This window comes from Harmonia axyridis, chromosome 3 (assembly GCF_914767665.1).
Source record: "Harmonia axyridis chromosome 3, icHarAxyr1.1, whole genome shotgun sequence".
Taxonomy (NCBI): Eukaryota; Metazoa; Arthropoda; class Insecta; order Coleoptera; family Coccinellidae; genus Harmonia; species Harmonia axyridis.
The window spans coordinates 22,850,742-22,867,842 of NC_059503.1; the positions used below are offsets into that span (position 1 = coordinate 22,850,742).

Consider the following 17,101-nt stretch of genomic DNA (forward strand, 5'->3'; position numbering starts at 1 on the left):
GAACAAAGCAAATTTCAATGTTGGCTGCAAAACTGGAAAGTTGAGGCAATTTTTCGCGCTGAATTGCGCTCTGTTTTGAGTAGTGCGAAATTTCATTCGAAGCGAGCAAGTTTCGCGCGAGTGACTTTTGCGAGGAATTTTCGCTATTCTTAACGCAGCTTAAAATCGGTACTACCTAAACTTTTCACCTCTTGTCTTTGGAAAATTGCTTCACAGTGTTTGTTATTGCTGAAGGCCGAAGAGATATTCTTTTTTTTTAACTGTTTGCATCTACTCCTGAACATAGGCATCCCTTGAATTCTCCAATTCAGTCCAATAATCATATTAAAACGTTGCTTTAATTTCATCATAACTTGAGGAAGTCAACATATTGTTCAACAATTATGTTGAAAAGTGTTATTTTACTTCCAACCAATTCAAGATAAATTTCCGTGATAATAAAAATCAAAAACGATCACACATGAAAAGAATTTGAAATTTCAACTCTTTCTTGTTGGTTTCAATTAATGTCCCTCATTTTTTAATATTATGTATATGGGTATCAGCATTTATGGTAGTTGGGCTGAGAAAGTTTATTAGCTATTTACTTCTTGTGGATTTGGACAAGGCGAATAATTTATATTCGTTCGAGATACTCTGGATAAGGCTTGTTGAATCAGTTTAATAATAGCCTGTATTCAAATAAGTTTATGATCTGAGAGTTGCTCTTGTTCACTCTCATGATTGTATAATTATAATGGTATGACGCATCAATGACATAATGGTTGAATAGTAAGTAAGCCACTTCAGTTCCGTATTAGCATAAAGAGAAATGATCATAATTTGAGATTTTTGATTATCGACTCACCTTCGGAATTTTGAATTGAATGGATAATTTTCGAATTATCGCTGCAAACGACAAAAATTATTCATCTGAATGGCCTTTTTACCATTCTGCTCTATTGGAATAATGATAACTACATTTAGAATTTTTCCTTCAATCGAAATCAAGAAAAAATTTTTTAATATTATTAACAGACTTTTCGCATAATATATTTCATCTTTATTTTTCACGGCTGAAATTCACGTATCAAACTTTTTAATATCGAAAATATTCGTAATATAATTTTTTGGTGCATTGTTTGAGCTTGTGTTCTCATTTTCTCACCGTATATTGAAATGAAACCTTAATACAACCGGATTTGACATACCGCTTCCACAAATTTGATTGTGATTCCATGAGTCAAGATCACATTCGGTTTCCGAAATATGAAGAAGTTTGCAACCTTTCAGGATGTCGTTATGTGTTTGTAAATTGATACTACTTTTGAACTGAATATTCATGATGCGGTCTTTATTTAATGAAACCTTTAAACAAACTTCAACTTCCTATTCGCACGGTTATTAAAATCATGACCATTAAATATTTTTCTTGCACTTCGAAAATTGTTGTGATGTTTATTAAGGGTTTTCTAATAGGAAGACAAGCATTTTTGTGTTTGAAAAGGGGAGCGAAACGAATATTGTGGATTATTGGCCGCTATTGGTAACTCTTTTGACACAATATAGTATAGCTTGATTTTTCATGAATATAATAATTTTTATATGTATGTAGTTATATATCGATGTTTGTCTTAGTCAGAATACCCTATTCACTTTCAAACCGCTGAATAAATCTAAGATTTCTAATAACTTTATATTTTTTGTTTCAGCTATTCAGTATAGTCTAGGAGAAAACGCCATCCATACCCAGTAAGTTTCTAAAAAAAAACATGAAAATACGAATTTAACACAATGGTTCTTTATTATTTCCTCCTATCTAATATAATACCTAGCCAAAATTATTGCAGAAACTGTTTATAAAATGGAAAAAGTTACTGGTCCTCTTCGGATTCGAACTTGTCGAGGCTCGGGTATCGATCAAAGCGCTGTGAAGAAGTAACAATTCAAATTTCATAACTCCTTAACTACTAGTACTAGGACTTTACAGTTGAAAATATTCTCCGATATTTTGATCGTTTTCTTGAATTAGGAAGAACGAAGTATAACAAAAGATTTATGTAGTTAATTTCACTTTGAGTATAGAAATTATTTTCTATTCTATGGAATTTCACGTGAAGAATTTTTGGATTGTGTTTTCACCTTTTTGACAAGGAAAAAATATTTAACTACAATTTATTCCAGAATATTATATTCAGAATTTTAGGGAACCAAGGTGTAAACTTTAGAGGTATCAGGAATCGATTCAAATGTCTTAAATTATTGAACAGCTAATCAACTCTCAAATTAATAAACATCTAATCAACAGCTAATGCCTAGAGTTTTTGAGTTATGAAAGCTTTATGTTGCATCCACAAATTGGCAGATTCTTATACATATTTCGAAGTTAGGCTTACAACTTGTTCAAATCCCAAATACTATAATATTACCGTCCAATTCATACAAAAACACATTGTTGATTTTTTCGAATTTCCTTACGTAAAACACAATTTTTTCTTCAAAATCCGACATAATTCGTCAACATAATCGTCTTCAAAAGTGAGACATGTACTCGAACGCTCTTCTAACTTTTGAATACCGTTTCTGTAAAAAGTGTCATCGTTGCTTTCAAAATATGCTTCAACTTTGGCATTCACTTCTTCATTACAACCTTGGCATTCACTTCTTCATTACAGTCGAATTTCTTCTCTTGGAGCATTCTTTTGAGGTCTGCAAAGAGCCAGTGATTACTGGGAGCCAGATCTGGAGATAACCAACTTCACCGCTATCTCACGCAAATTGAATTGACTATCCCTTCAAAACTATTTCGTGGACTATTATGATTTTTTCTGAAACATCTGTCGAATTTGAGCGACCGTCAGCATACCACCTTTCAACCGTTGTTGTCGCTGGAGCAGAGACTGAATAACAATTGTTAAGCCATTGTCTTGCTTGCACAGTATTTTTCCCATCAAAAACAATGTTTTATCAATTTTTCAAACAACAAATTCAATGTAGCGTCATTCAACCTTAAATATCTCGATCCAGACTTAACTGCAATCCGTGCGCCAGTCCCGGGACTTATAGTTTAACGTTGTATATCTCTTTCTACTGATGTTGATGAAGTTTGGTATGTATATTTGGAATGGGTTGTAAGAAGTTTCATCAAAAATTTTGGTGGATACACAGTGCCGCTTTCATCATCTTATTCCTCATTCCAATAGAACTACGTCCTGTGTCTTCTGTCTGTTATCAATATATGTCCCGTATGATCGAGCTCTCGTTTTCTTCAGTCTTTTTCCATCGCTTTGGTGGTCAGCTCAAAGGTTTGCGTGCTTTGGATTTCTGCCCATTTGGTCAATCTTTCCTCTGGTCTCTTTTCTATATGATTTCTCCAAAACCTTCTACGTGCTCTCACCCATCTGAGGGAATACTGTACCTTCAGTTCCTATTCTATATTTTTACATGGCTTGGACTAATGTTACTCCTCTGATAGATCTTCTGCTGATCTCGCTATTTTCTTGGTTGTTGACACTTTTCATTTCTGAATATTTATGGAACAACGTAATTTATTTGAAAGGTGAAAATTTGCAAATATATTGGTGCTACATACCTTGTCGCGGTCTACTGTTCAATTTTGATAATTTTGGCATGTCTATTGGGTTTGGGTCGTTTGGGATGTTCGAGGTTCCATAGAAATTTCATCTCTTTCTGATATACGGTTGAGCATGTCCAAATTAGAACTTCTCGGGAGATAAAAGTGTTACATGACGGATACGTATGACCTGTGGTACTGTTGAGGAGCGAATCATACTGCCACAACCGTTGGTAGAGTTTTTCATCTTAAATTCTATCGGTACATAATTATTCAACGGTCTTCAATATCATCAATTTTCTTTTCAAAAATGAAGATTGGGGTTTCTTCCAAATGTCGAGTTCTTGTTTCACTTTAATCATCATTTAGCCTAACTATATTGAACATGGTTGAACCGTCGTTGTAACCGAGATTTCCGAGCCTTGACCTCTTTTTCGTAGCAGTTAATCGTTGGGAACACCGGTTCTGCACTTCGACATTCAATTCTGAACCGCCGACAGACCCGAAAACGATTTCTTCACCGCCTCGATTACCGAATCGTTTTGTAATCGCCTAGGTAAGGTAATCGCATCCTCAAATCTGGAACCGGTATCTTTAATTGACCTGAAAATTGAGATCCGAAATTTCGTGTGTTTCGTAATCGGTGTTTGTGTTTTTTATTGTTACTCTGTACTAATAAATAGTGATCTGAGTTTGTGTGTTATGTTGATGGGTTCTCGAACCGATAGAAATTGATGCGATTATCGTGTTCGTCTGATTGCCCAATTAATTTATATTGTTCTGTTTTATATGAGTTTTTGGTTGAAGTGGTTTTGGTATTGTTTCCCATAACATTTTGTTCGCAGAAATTATTTTTTCATTCTACTATAAATCTTTTTTGATTGATCAAGTTTTTTCAAATTTCATTATGTATGTGAATACTCCAAAAATTAAGAAGAAGTTTTGTTAATCAAAAAAATTCGCAGTTGCTATATCACATTGTTCCCCCCAGGCTTGAGAGAAGTAGTTATTGTTTCTGTAGGTATCTGCGTTCTCTGCATAACTTAGCGAAAGTTGGTCTGCTGGTTAAAATCCTGTGTTCCTTATTCAAGGCCGACAGTTCAGTCTCCAGACTGGAAAAGAAATTTCTAGTTTCAACAGTGGTGTGCCTGAAGTAGCGATGTGGCCCGAGAATAATGCCTACACACATCAGATTCCACCTTACTTACACAGGTCTGAACCTTCAAGAGTTCTCACACAGACCCAGGAAAATTCTATGAAAATACAGGGTATTTCTTAATTAATGCAGAAGATGGATAGTCTCCTTTAATTTTTTGTTCTGAACCCCTTCCCCTACAACTTGCAGACTATTGAAATTGGAAAATCTCCAATAATTTCGAGAATTTAAAAAGTAATAGATGTATAGATATTTGTTTTTGAGACTACATTACCAACTTGCCTATTTGATATTAATCAATTCATATGACTTTCCCAACATAGAGCCTTTCATGTGTAAAAATCTAAACAATACTTCAAGTTTCAGGAAGAAAAGTCGGTATACAAAAAAGCTGCATATAAAATTTTTTTTTTTGATGAATTTTTATTTTGAAAAATGTTAATGGAAACTCTGAGGCGAAATATTTACGGTTTGATTTTTCCACCCCTTCATTATGAAATTTCAATATTGAAATTACTGTCAAAAAGGATCATTTCAGCCTTATCAGTGTAACCAAATTTTATTGGTCTAAATTTTTCCCCTATAGAAAATATTTACCAAAAACAAAATATTTGGTGAAGAGTTACAGGTATAGGACGAAAATTATATAAAAGATCCTCTCACTAAAATCTTTTGCATCAATTTAGAAACTTTCTGTGTATGCATTATTTTTCATTTATACATATACAGAGTGAGTCTTTATTCCGAAAATCATTTCCTTCGATTCCATTCCATTTGCGAGATATAACTAAAAATTAATTCTTTTTATGGATTTTCCCCAGCCTATATCTTTTCAACTGGGTCGAATCAGAAAAAATGGTAAAGGAAAAAAGTGTGTCCTTTGACCTCAAAAATCTTCGGTCGAAATATATATACAGGTCGAAGACTCACCCTGTATATATTAACGTTCCCTGAGAGCACTGTATTCAATTTGATGTGAAAAATTTGATTGGTCTTATGTTGGATTGAAAAAACTTTTATCGTGGTGATTTGCTCGATAAAATGATTTCTGTGTTCAATTTCAGTTCATTTTTGGCATTTCCATAGATTTAAAACTCCATACAATCAACGAGTTGATAGGTGAATCAAAGGTTTATGAAACCTATTGATAATAATGTACAACAGTTCTGTGGTCTCCTATGTCGCATGAATGAAGGAGTGCTCAAAAGATCCTGACATCAAATTATAACTTCTCACGAATATTGCTATAGATTGGTCGAAATATAAAAATGGCGATGTAATTTTTAATGAAAGCAATTTCTTTTTTATTTTGATTATTTCTGTGAGGTCGTCATGGTTAGGCTATCTCAGGTGAGAATTTCAAACGACTTTCAATGTTTTTTTTATCTGTATTCCCCAGTGTATAACAATATAATATGAAAAACAAACTGTGACCTTTCACAAGAAAGGAGAGAGCCTGGATAGTGGAAACTGTGTAATTGAAGCCGCTTTAATATTCACACGTAGCTGATTATGAATTTATGCTGACTTTGAAGCCATTATGTTTCTCTTAGATAATCACGTAGTTGTGATATGTACTGTCACCAGAACTTCATTTCAATGGCTACCGAAGAAATTCTTGTTTTCTTGGAAAAAACCTTGCGAAGATAAGTCTCGTGCAAAGTAGTGTTCAATTTACCGTTTTCAAATTCTTTTTTTATTTTCAATCTACGGTGCCTCGAAAAAGTTAACCGTTAGATTTCATTCATTGACAGCAGTCTCTCTAAAATGTATGAAACCTCACTGCACAACTCGTGAAATAATTTGTTTCAATATGTAATAACACTATGAAATTCGTTTCATACAACATAACTTCCGAATGGTTCTTAAACAACACTGAACCTCAATAACTTTATAAAACTACACAACTCACAATAAATCTATTCTAAATGTAGTAATGCTTAATATGAAATTTGGATTGCTGTATACCTTTCTTAAAAAAAAGAAGGAAAAAAGTAATTTTTATCAAACATGCACTCTCAAATGCGTGCGAAATCTCACTCCGTGTTTCAAAGATTACCGTCCGAACTCCCAATAAAAAGAATTTCTGGATTTTTTCTAATGTCAATTTTGGTTCAGCATAATCAATTAAATTTAAAATATCTGATGAGACTTCTCGCTTCGCATTCATTTTTTTTAATCAGTCATATGAATTGTCAAATGAGCTTGTGATTAAAAATTGAAAGGAACATTATTCTGATATAAAATTTCCGGCATTGTTTTTGAAGTTATGATGCAATAAAAAATAAGTATAATATACGTGCGCGTAAGTACGCTCAAAGCACATACTGTCCCCGTCGGGCCATCAAGCCTGTTGCGCTTGCAACCTATATCATTAATATGCTATTTTCTTGTCCTATTTCAAAGTACAGTAACGTAAGACTCCATCTCATACTCGAGAAGATCTAATTTTTTATTTAGGATTATATCTGTTTTCTATTTGTGCAAGTTTTGAGAATACGTTCATTCCCTACTGTTATTTTGAAGTAAAATACAACGGCGCACGGATGACACCATACCATTTTTGGTGTGGTTAGTAGCAAGAAAAAAGCGTATCAAAATTTCGGTACAGTTGAGTCTGAATCGAGACCTTGAAAAAAAAATAGGTAAAAACGAGTTTCGTGTACTGAGAATGCTCTTTTCACAAAGCTCATTATTCAGATCTGGTCCCCACTGATTTCTGGCTTCTCGAAGACCTCAAAATAATACTTTAAGGAAAGAAATTTGGCTTCAATGAAGGCAAAGACGAATTTTCTCCAAAAAAAGGTATTAAAAATAAAATGTAAAAGCCTGTTGGAGTACATGTATCACCCTTGAAGGTGACTATGTTGAAGATCAAATGTGTTTTTAGTGGTTAGGACCAAGACTCTTATTGAATGAAGTGTCATATTTTTTTGGAGACCAGAGCTTTATATTCTCCTGTTGTATTATAATCTCATAATGATAAGACTCGGTACTTTCTGTGCATCAACTCAAGATTACCATTCATGTAATCGTCAAATTCCGTAATAAAATGAATTTTAAGAGCAACCCATTGTTTAATAGGATGATTCAAAACTTGCACAGCATTCAGGTTTTTCTCAATACCGTCTCAAAACAAATTTAAACCTTGACTTGATTCTTCTTTCTGCGTAGGTAATTCGGAAAGATAGTTTACATGAATTTTGATTAATTGCTGTTTATTATCAAAACGATCTTCGAGTAATTCACAAGCCACTTCGTAATTATCATAGCACATATTCAAAAAGTTCATCTTGTCTGCAGCATAACCCTTCAATGATAGATGTAGATCTCAATTCCTTTTCGATATCGCTTCACTTTTTCTGCGATTCTGATGACATGATCAACTCGAAATTGAGCATGAAGCTTGAAATTGTTATTTTATATCAACTCCCAAAATTTCAACCCAGTAATCGATGAAATATTAAGTATTATCGATATTCTGCTGCAATTATCTATGCTTCTGATGTCGTTGTCAACAAGAAATTGTCCACGAAGTTTGATCTGATCTGAATGACAAATTTACATCTCGATTTGAATCTAATCTGCTTTTTTGAACGTAACAGAAAGCAACCAAAGTCACGGAATCCCTAGTCGAATTATGGACATCAACGAACCTAACCGCCATATTAGAGATCCAAACTTAGGTAACTTGAAAATTTTAAGTTTCTAGGCATTTTTGTTCGGGAGTTATGGTCAGTTGGAAGAACATTCCTGATTTTTACCTCGCCGAATTCGTTATCAGTGAGTCGAATCGTTTGGAGCCATTCCCGGCTCAAAATTCTAAAATTGTAGACATTGTGACGAAATTATTGATCGACATCTGTTCAGGGAACGAACTTGAATAAACTAGTTCATCTTCGTATTCCACGTTTTTTCATTTGATCAAATTGAATAGACAACTTTCAATACAGATCATATATCACCTCTGACGTTATTCCAAAATACATAGTAAAAATAATTCGAGTTAGAACAAAATCGATCAAGTAAACAATAGCTTCGAGATTGAAATCGATCTTGTTGATTCACGTGGTCGTTGAATTGATTTGACCGGATTGCATTTGTGGAGTGTCACGTAAGCCTGCCATAAAATTGTCGACACTGAATCGACTGAGATCTAGAGATATCTCTTGTTCTTGGGCAGCAAGTAAATTTTATTTCCACCCACGAATACGAATCAGGAGAAGTCAGCAATTGCATTCTAATGAGATCTCTCAACAGTCAAGAAACAATTTTTGAGTTATGTACTCAAATGTGGCCTGGGTTATTTTCAATGATAAACCCTGTTAGTTATTGAGATGAAAAAATTAAACAAACTATAGAAAAATCGTAGAACAGTTGGGTGATTAACCAAAACAAAAATGAAAAATGTTAAGGATGATTCTCATTGAGAAAGAATCTTGCTTTATTTCAGTATCGTAATGAGTTCATTACAGTACTGAAAATAATGCGGCAATGAGTTCATTACATTACATTAGGTATATTTCTCTTTTTGTGGTTGTCTACACTGACTTTCGATCCTATCAAATTTCAACACACATCAAGTGTCAATATAATATAATTTAGATAAAGTCAAATGATTTTCAACTTTATTCGCAATTTCTCTTAATTCTGGTGATATTGAATCGATTTCGTCAGACATAATTCACGAATTTAATGCGTAATTATAAATTATTTCAAAATTCGAAAGGTACGATTGGAATTCCGTAATCTGTCAATTTTCGTAACAGTCACACCAACTGCCAAGATACAATACAAAAGTCACTAGGATGTATAATCTGAATTTAGCATTGAATTTCGACAATATTTCACAAAACTTCACTGAAATAGAGAAAATATCGTCTAACACTCATCGCAGAAGGCAATTCCAACACTAGAAAACGTTCGAAAACGGCAGATATAAAAATAATAGCACGTGAATTATACAGGGTGATTCACCGCGATGGCTTATTAGACGCAGAAACATTAAAAAAATGTGAATCCTCGTCGCCAGCAATTTTTCATAAGAATTTCACTAACTGATGAACCGTTGAGTTTTCACCCAAGGTATGGCATATTGCTGAAATTTTCGTCAAAAAAGCTATCTAACGATGCAATAATATACCGAGTGTGTCATGTGAAATAAGAAAGTAGTAGTCTGTTTCCGGTATAACCGGAAGTTGTAGAAATCTGAAAATATTTTTGGAAGAAAGATCATTGTCTCAAACTCCAACATGCAAATTTTCAGCACAAAATTGTTAGTTTTCCATAAACGTCTAATAGGCCTTTGCAGCGAATCACCCTGTATATGTGACTTGTGTTTATTCGATATTTCATATGGGTACATACCTACATGGTAGAGTAGATAACTAATTTATCAGAAGGGATATTAAGATATCAAGAAATTCCAGCAATCAGCTCTGATTTAAGAGTTCATATATTTTTATTGCTATAAACCATTCTTACTTCCTTGTAGTGAGTGAAAGAGATTTTCATTTCACGTATATACGTGATTAGAGGTCAACTAGTATCTTTATCTCGATCAAAGACGTTGCACACCATCATTTTCATTTCTTGATTAACGCAATAATTATTGTTATTCTGGTACCTACTTCTGTATCCCTATGTATTTTGAAATAGATTTCTCTCGGATCTTTCTAATTAGGAAGCTTCTCTCATTTGATTAACTAGACTTGGAATTATGAAATTGTGTGAACTTTTTTTTTATCTGTGATTCAAGTTCTGATATGATATAATTTTTTTTTTTTCGTTATGTGTTGATCAAATAACGAAGTTTGTTCTGTATCAAAAAAAAGTATACACTAATTACTACACCATTCCATATGTGACATAATCCATTAAACAATTTGTAAACTTGGCTAATTGATATATTTTGTTCTAATTGAAACACCCTCGACATAAAAACTCTCCTAACATCCTCTATGTTTATGTAATTGCATCCTCTGTACGTTGCACACGTATTGGTATCAATAAATGAACGTGTCTGACAAACTGTTTCAACTTCCATTTATCTACCATATGAGCTAGATATTCATCAAAAATTCACCATTATTGATATTTTTCAATGACGTGTTCAAGTTCTGTAGGAGATCCACTTTGAATCATAAATATAAGATTTCGTTTTGCTTTGTGGACATTTTTGGGATGAATACTTACAAATTTGGATCACTGATCCCTAAATTTCCGCTAACAAAAGCATTTCAGACCATCATGAACAAATTTGTTTTCGTGTATGCCTGCCTGTGAGTATGTCTGTCGGTATGTAAGTACGCACATGTTTGGCTTGAATGTTTGAGATTGAATTGAGTTTGACTTGAATTTAAGTCAAACTCAAGTCGATCTTTCTGAAAAATAATTCAAATCAAACTGGAAAATGGTTACAGGTTTGAAAATTCAAACTGTTTGTCAAGCTAGTTTTTTTTTTTAGTTTTTTCGCCTAGGAACTTAGTTTCGAACAAATATAGCATCGAATTACTTAGCTTTTCTGAATGAATCATTATAATATTCTTTATCTCAGAAACGTGAATTTTTTAACCAATAGCTCAGAAAATTTCTTATCTGACCGGAGGATTCGAACCAACAACCTCTTGGTTATGGGCGGAAGTTATAACTCATTAATATTCTCTTATTCATTATCATTATTCATACAAATGGATAAAATGTTATGATTTTTTTTCTAAAGGTAGGAAAAATATGCTTGCTGTGTTATTTTCCAAATTATATAGGTACGTTATGCTATTTTAATTCGACACTTGTTTCAAGGTGCATCCCAAACAATCAAAAATCAGTGATATGTTTATGTAATATATTATAAATAATATCCGCAACTTCTTTCCATATGTTTCCTGTAGGATAAATCAAGCGAGAATGAATTCTAACTGACAGATGAATAATAAACATTCATCGTGTCAAAATCTCGGCGTTTCTAGGATTTATTTCATGTATATCGTTACGACGCAGAATTTGAGCACGACTGAAATACACGATTCGCTTGTTGTTTCACCAGATAACGCAATCTGGTAACAAAGACATTCTTTTCGCTCATATTCATGCCAATCCGTTCTTGTTAAAATACGAATATTATTCCGAGAACCGGCAATGTTCAGAGGTCTGCCGGTTTTTCGATTTCATTTTTCATTGAAATGATCCAGGAAATGAATACTTGCGTCTGACATTTAGCTGAGTGGTGCAGTTTTATTAAATTCATTGCATTCACCATCACAGAGGGACTATTTTTGAGCGTTCGTTTTTGAATCACTATATCATTTTGTCGATATATCTGTCATTTTCGAAATTTAAGCAGGGATGGTCTCAAAGATAAGATTGGACTCAATTATTATGACTCTCGAACTAACAAACCTAGAAATTTGAAATTTTCAAGATAATTTCGTAACTAGAATGCTGCCGATAAGTTCGTTAAGAGACTACAGCTGGTTTCTGAAAGGCCAATCAACGTAAAATTCAACTTGACAGATGTCAATTCTATGGTCAAGCGTCATTTGGGTTGCTGAAAGGGTTAACTCCTTTTATTTGAACAGTTAACACAGGGTTCAAATATTACACTTAAATTGTACGTCAAGCGTAATTTTGGATTTCTGAAACACATTTTAATTTTTCTTTTCAAATAAAAAGCTCCAGAAAACAGAGATTAGTTAATTTTACACTGTACAACATTTCAGAAAATTGTGGTTTCGATTGAGATGAAGTTCATATATTAAAAAAATATTACAGGCTTCGTTCAAAATGCAATATTGTGCGCGTCACCAGAACCAGAACAGTTTTATTCTATTCGAAATCATCGAAAAAAAATTGCCCAATATTCTTTGAGCACAATACCGACGGGGTTGAGATTTTGGTTGGATATATAAAATATGAATTTCAAGCTTCATCCAAAGTTTTGAGCAGTTCACTTCTTCGGAACCATAGGAAATTCGAGAGTTATAAAGAGTGTTATAGAGTATAAAGAGGTATCATTTTGACTAACCTGAAAAATTGAACGATTCAAACACCAACAATGCATTGGAATTATTAAAATTCACGACAAAAATGGAAGAAATTTTGCATAGTCACAGTTCGAAAAACTGAGTTTTGAGTCGTCGTGAAGCACCTTCTTGGCCGGCAATAGTGAAACTGGTGGAAAAACTTGAACTGTTGAAACAAGTTAGTGATGTGTAGAATCGAAACCGTGTGCGTCGCTCAAGAACAACTGAGAATATTGCTGCTGTAGCCTTATTCGAAAATGAAGCTGTTACGGTGAATGGATTGCGCAACAGAGCTATGATTAATGATTTTTTTATGGCTGGAAATGGAAAATATTGGTGTGGACGACGTTCTTTTCCAACAAGATACGTGCTACGAAAGAAACGAAAAAATGGCAATTTTGCAAGGAATGTTTTCTGGTCGTGAAACTTTTTTACAGGTAAAAACAATCTGGCCACCCAGATCTTGTGATCTAACATCTTTGAACTCTTTCCTTTGGGGCCCCGTGAAAGATACAGTTCATGCCAATGCTCAACAATCGATTCAAGCCCTTAAAGGTGGAATTCTCTAAGTTATCGAGGATATAGAGCCGCAAATGTGCGAATTGGTCATGAAAAATTTTTGGTAAAGGGTATGATGTTGTAACCGTAGCGGTCATTTGGCTGATATTATTTTCCATCGTTTCTTGTTTCCATAAGATGTTTTTTGATTAACTGATTCACCTCGAAAAATTCACCCTTTAGATTGAACTGAACAGGAAATATTAAGTTATTTCAATCGAATATTTTTGAACCCAAAATACAATCATTTACGCGACCTTATGTAACTTTTATATTCGTCATCACTGATCGTCAAATACAAATAACCAAAAAATCAGGACAATCAAAACAGTTAAAAGAAAAATCAATCTGAAAACGATTATCGATCGTTAATACTTCATTAACATCAATTGAATCATTGATTTGTATAAAATAGATAATAATTAATACGTTACGAAGCACACGTACCATGATTTACCCATTATTTTTTTTATTCGATTGTTATAGCTAATTGTTAGTCATCATATCGCACACCTGACTTTGAGCACAAACAAAGTTATAAATATTGTTCACCCAAATTCATCTTAAACAGGATAAAAATGGCAATAAGGAACGTACCAACATGATTATGAAACAACAACAGATAATTCTGAGGATAAGGAATTAGTCATTTGCTCCAGAAAATGTTGCAATAAAAACTCTAGCTGACTCAGCTTGACCATGATAACGGTCAGATTAGCGATTGCAGCAACAAACTTCGATGTTTTATTGCTTCAAACATATTCTAAAAGCAACAAATATTTTTTTTTTAAATTACGACTTCTCGTCGAAAATAAAAATTCATATATCTACGAGCTACAATACCGCAACAACAAGTAAACAATGTATATAACACGATAACTTAACGTCGGGAACTTTTGAGCTTTCATTCATTTCGCCCCTGGGTACCACATTCCAACCCAAATGCGACTCTTCTCTTTATTTACTTACTCTCCGAAGTGAAAATGGGCCTCATCACTGAAGATGATTTTTCAATGAAAATCCTGATCTTTTTGATGCATTTTAAGGAATCGATCAGCAAAATTACGAGGTTGCTGGTGATCAACCAGCTTGTGTTTTTATGTTTTCGAATAAGGCAATAGCATCTACAGCGCAGCGTGAGCAACTCACACGTTTTCGATTCTTCACATCAATCACTTGTCCGAAGAGCTCAAAATTTTCCGCCAGTTTTACTATTGTCTGTCGAGAAGGTGCTTCACGACGATACATAAGAGATTTAGTTTTGCGAACTGTGAAAATTTTAATAATTTCATAGCGTAATTGATGTGTGATGTGTCGTTCCATTTTTAGTAATGGCGAGGTTTTTGTCAAATTCGAAATCAAACCTCTCATTTTAAAACCCTTCATAATGAATTCTGTCTTATCATCCACTTAGTAATGTTCCAAGTCGAAAATGAAAGGACAGTTATTATATTCTAGTTCGATAAATAACAATTATTTCGCTACACAGTATATATAATAACAATAATAAATAAATAACAACTATCGTTTTTTCTATTTAAAATTAATTTCCATCAAATAAAGACCGAGTATATATATCCAATAGGTGATGTTCTATTTTCATCCTTCGAAAAAGGTTATAGTTTTATTTTTAATCTCTTTGCTCCTTCCGAGAGCCATCATCTGAACTTTGCCCTTCAGGATTGTTATATTACTATGTTCGTCTGGGATCATAGAGTTGAATTCAAGCGCCAGTAGACACATCCCAGAATGACCCTTTTGTGGGTGAATATATCATGTTGACCTATAGCTTTAATTATACCATAATAATGACTGTACGCAAGGGGGTATAAAATCGTTGTAACTTTTTTTTATATAGAATAAAGGAAAATCTCATATGAACCCTTCTCTGATTAAACTGACAATAAGAACCCAGTCTCATCAACAGCACTCTTTAATTTCTTATCTATAAAGAAGTGAATCACATAAACACGTGCTTTCTAATTCGAAGATAAAAAAATTCAGTCTAATTTTTTTTATCCCAGTGGATCAAACCATTATAATAGATTGTAGGTATGATGGTATAAAAAAATAGTTTTATTTTGAAATGCGTGATCTTTTTTGAAAAATTGTTGGCCAATTATTTAAAATTTCCGCATGCAAAATGCACATCAGACCATTCTGAACAACATTGGTTTAGTGTTATTGGCCGAATTCAAAATAAATTTAAGTCTTATACATTGAATGAATACGTCCATCTTTCAATGAAACAAACTTATTGATGATTTCATCGGCGGACAAAACAATTCTTGTCAGCCAGGACAAACAATCTCTTCTCAATGGATTTCGTCAATAAGTTTTGATATGTAGGTATTGTTCAGGCAAGAAAAATTTCTTCTAATGGAATCTTTGTAACTGGAATCGAAGCTGTTAATGAAATGGTTATCTTTCAAGTCTATGGAAATATATTTTGAATATCATTATTGATGAGGTAATTCAAACTTGAATGTTTAGTCACATACTTAATTCATTAATTGATCGTTGTTTGTAAAACTGATTTTTATAAAATTTAGTTAGATATTTTACTGAATCGGTGAACTAGTGTATGTTTTATATTTTGTATAACCTGCTAAAAAAATATAATAATTCTGACATTTCTACAAATCTACTGTCAACTAGCCTCACAATTTTAACGATTATTGTTAATCTTGTCTTTTATAATTTGATCATTTTGGGAATGTTGCCTGTAAATTTTAACAAATACCCTAGTCCCATTTAAAGATTCTGTACATGAGATTTTACAAAGTTCAATCTGTAAATGGAAGAGAAAAATCATTTAGATAAATATACTTATCGGCTTTTGTCACTTTCAGATATTCTCCAAATAAAGATATGAACCCAATATAGCAAACACAATATAGAAAAACGAATTTTCACCACCACAAAAAGCAATCTTTATCGTTAATATCATTAATAACTACTGCTCATGCGCTGCAATCCTGCGATCTTGATCGCAACGGCCAATGGCGAAGTTTCCCGAAAGTACTCGAAGGCGGACGAGTTGGGATCGCTGTCGGGCTTTCTGAACGAAAAATTTTTCCATAGCTGGAAATTGAAATAATATGAAGCATCTGATACTTAAAAATATAATTATATGTAATATTGAAAATTTACAATTGCAATTAGTGGTGTCGCCAACTTTTACTTCACACAGTATTTTTTTTTTTTTACTATTAGCACTACCTATTGGGTTTTTGTTTGAGAAACACGATATACAGGGTGTTCTGATTTGTTTCCGACAAACTGAAACGGGTGATAGATCACATCATTTTAAGCAAAAAATTCCTATGAACATGGGTCCGGAAATGCTTCGTTTCCGAGATACAGGGTGTTAAAGTTGAAAAAATAATTCGCGTTTTCTTAAATATCTTTCGACTGATTCCAAATAATTGCATGAAAGTTGGTACATAGGGTTTTTTGAGATGAGAAATTCAAATTTGTGGTCGCTTTGGTTGTATTTTCTAGAGGGCGCCACTGGCAATCATTTCGTCCCCTTTAAACCGTAGCAACTTTTCTGTGCTACCCTGTACGTCATTCTGGACTATAAAAATCGATTCCCCTGACTTTTCTTGTTAAAAAAGGTATAACTCATTTAAGTTGCTATGGGCAACCGTTTCAGAGAAAAACGCATTTAAAGCCAAATCCATATTTTTGTAATCTCTAAAACATGTAGAAACAAATTAAATATTTTTTAGAACTAACAATTTAGAACAAAACAAAATAACATAATAATTTTTAAAGAAGGTGTTCGAAATGTCCACCATTCTGTTGAAT

At 33.3% G+C, this 17,101-nt stretch overlaps 1 protein-coding gene across 3 annotated transcripts in view; it reads left to right on the forward strand.

Moving 5' to 3' along the window:
• LOC123674708 (E3 ubiquitin-protein ligase RNF19A-like) overlaps nt 1–17,101 on the forward strand; it is an 84,178-nt gene that overhangs the window by 24,647 nt on the left and 42,430 nt on the right. For all 3 annotated transcript variants that reach the window (XM_045609703.1, XM_045609705.1, XM_045609704.1), the window contains one exon: nt 1,692–1,731. The gene's annotated coding sequence lies outside the window, so the exon portion shown is untranslated. The remainder of the gene's footprint in view (nt 1–1,691; nt 1,732–17,101) is intronic.